This window comes from Fukomys damarensis, unplaced genomic scaffold, assembly GCF_012274545.1.
Source record: "Fukomys damarensis isolate Sample0158 unplaced genomic scaffold, DMR_v1.0_HiC HiC_scaffold_21, whole genome shotgun sequence".
In the NCBI taxonomy this organism is placed as follows: Eukaryota; Metazoa; Chordata; class Mammalia; order Rodentia; family Bathyergidae; genus Fukomys; species Fukomys damarensis.
The window spans coordinates 36,867,168-36,870,377 of record NW_022900933.1 but is presented as its reverse complement, the minus strand read 5'-3'; the positions used below and the strand labels follow the sequence as shown (position 1 = coordinate 36,870,377).

Genomic DNA, 3,210 nt, shown 5'->3' with positions numbered 1-3,210 from the left:
TCCTGTGCCAATGTCTTTGTGGAGAGTCTGTTCCCTATTTGCTCCTTTCAGTCCAGTCATCACTTGTATGAAACACTTATTTTCTTTTCTGGTATATGTTGATCATTGCCAGTTAAAAAAATGATTCTGTGGTCTCCCTCTGCCCATATTTAAATCCTTGAATTTCTGCTCTGACATCTGCTTCCACAGGGCCATCACTGGGCCACAGTCCCTTCAGGGTGACAATGCTAGGGCTCATGATGCCCTAGGGAAGGGCAAAGTTCTCCTGAGGTTGCTTGTCTGCTTTTTGCTTGTTCATGTTTCTTCCTCTTCCTTTCTAGGACTTGGGGAGTCTCTTATTTGGTTTTCCCTCATGTTTGAAGATGAGTTACCTTCTGCTTGAACTAGGTGCTGCTGGAACGTGAGTGATAAAGGCCAGGAAGGGAACACATTCATGGGCAGCCTTTGGCATGAGGGAAATTTGAATGTCATCTATCACCAATGCTACACTCTTCCATTTTCTCCTCCTGCTCCTCCTCCTCCTCCTCCTCCACCTCTTTCTTTTTTGTTATACTAGGGATTGAATCCAGGAATTCCACCACTGAGCCACACCTCTAGCCCTTTGTATTTTTTTTTTTAATTGAGTTTATTGGTACAGTTAGGGATACAGTACAGTTACATTCATTGTTGGGATCATGTACCTTTACATGGCAAGTCTTGATTCTCATTTTTTTCCCCTTACCTCTGCCCTCCCTTCACCCCCTCCTCCCCTCCCCATCTACAAACACTTTATTTTCATCTTTTCATTCTCTCACATTTTTTTCTTTTCCCTTTTTGTTCTTCCCCTACGTATCACACCTTCCCTACACCTTTAGCTCCTTTCCTCCCATTTCTAAATGTCAGTAATCTTATTAGAATCTTATGCATTGTTGCAGAATATTCACACCAGGGAAACTATTTGGTATTTACACATGTGGGACTTATTTATTTCACTTAGGAGTATATCTTCAATATGTATCCATTTTCCTATGAATGAATCTATTCTCTCGCTCTTTATGGCTGAGTAATATTCCATTTTATAGAAAAACCACAACTTCTTTATCCAGTTTCCAACGGATGGGCAAATAGGTTGTTTCCAAGATTTAGCTATTACAAACTGTGCCGCTATAAACATGGGTGCACATACTTCTCTGTGATATGATTCTTTTAGTTCTCTTGGAAAGATACCCAACAGAGGGATGGCTGGGTCAAATGGAACCTCCAGTCCAAGCTCTTTGAGGTATCTCCATATTGATTTCCATAGTGGTTGCACTAGTCTGCACTCCCACCAACAATGGAGGAGGGTTCCTTTCTCCCCACAACCCCGCCAACATTTGTTATTGTGTGATTTCTTGATAGCAGCCATTCTTTGTGGGGTGAGGTGGAATCTTAGTGTTGTTTTCATCTGCATCTCTCGAATGACCAGTGATGTGGAACATTTTTTCATATATTTTCTTGCTGCTTTCACTTCTTTGTATGAGAAATGTCTGTTCATTTCGGATGCCCATTTTTGGATCGGGTCTTTATATTTGGGGGGACTGATTGTTTTGAGTTCTTTATATATTAGCCCTTTGTATTTTTAATTTTGAGACAGGGTCTCACTAATTTCCCCAGCCTAAGTTTGAACTTGCAGTCTTTCTGCTTTCAGCCTCCTGGGTAGCTGAGAGCAGAGATGTGTTCCACCACACCAGCTGTCTTGTTGTTTTTTGAAGAGTTTGTGGTCTCCTAGGCTTGCAAAGTAGGTATCCTGTCAACACCCTCATGTGTACAGGCTCAGTTTTCTCTTCAAAATGTCTTCCCTGATTTTATGGAAAGTAGGATTAGTTGTTTTTTTCCTTTGTTCTTTTTCATTTTCCCTGTTCTAGTTTTGCTTCAGCAATAATGTGGATGAAAAACCTATTAACTACATACTTTTAAAACTGAGTGCTCCAAATACATGTTTAATCATTCTTGTGACAATTTATGTTGTTTCAAATTTTGTGCTTTAAATAATTCTGTATTGAATCTTATGGTATATAAAGTTTTACCTACATCTCTGGTGATTTCTTTGGGGCAGATATCTATATGAAATTATTGAGTAAAAGATATGAATATTTTTAAGGCTCCTGACATATCTAGCAAATCAAACCTCCTGATTATTTCACAAATATCATTGTTCATTTATTTATTTATTTGTGAACTTGATATTTAAAAGTTAAATGTTTCTCTTGTATGATTGAATTTTCTGTCCATCTTCCTTATCCATTTATCCATGCAAATAATTATATACTTATCAATTTGAATTTTTTAAAATAAGAAGAGTGATATGTTTATCATAGTGATTAAAGTGGTTTTTTAATAAATTTTTAATTTTTCAGATAGTAGATTTTACTTTGGATTTTTAAAAAATTTTCTATATTGAAATTAATTTTTAAATTTTTACTGATTTTTTTCTTTGTTTTTAATCTTAGGCATCTTTTCTTTATTCAGAGATTATATCCTAGCTTTTTGCAGTGGCAGTATCGTAGCCAATGAGGTTTATCCGAGGTGCGATTATTGCTAATTGAAAACTTTTCCCAGAGATTATATCCTGTTCATTGAGTTCTTTTAGCTTTTTATTTGGATTTATTTATTTATTTATTGTACTGGGGAATGAACACAGGTCTCTCACTGAACTAAATCTTCAGCCTTTTTATTATATATATTTTAAATTTTGAGACCAGGTCTCACAAAGTTGTTAAGTGGCTCAAAGTGAGCTCAATTTGTAATCCTGGTAAATCAGCCTTCCAGAGTGCTGTGATTACAGGTGTGAGCCACCATACCCAGGCAAAATTTTTTTAATTCTTTATGTCATGTAGAATTTATTGTCTACTTCATTTTGTAGCCTACATTCACTTAATATATTATACATGTAACCTTGTTATTGATGACATTATCATGTAATTTATTTTTCTCTGCAATAACTTATTGAGGGATAGATCATAATTTGACCTTGTGGTTAGCTGAATGGATCATTTCTGGGGATTTTGCTATTTCAGAGTACTATGAAATGATAACAACCTTCTAAATAGATATTTACCATAATTTACATGGTTTCATTCCCATAAAATGTGTGATCTGTGGCCACATTTATGTGATCTTTGGAAATAGATGAACTCCTAATCTAATGGGCTTCCTTGCTTGGGGACCTGGTTAGGGTGTAGCTTGGATATC

General features: G+C 36.3%; 1 pseudogene; it reads left to right on the top strand.

Annotated features, from left to right (window-relative positions):
* The first annotated feature begins 2,499 nt into the window (after positions 1 to 2,499).
* LOC117287186 lies at positions 2,500 to 2,621 on the top strand (annotated as a pseudogene).
* The last annotated feature ends 589 nt before the right edge of the window (positions 2,622 to 3,210 follow it).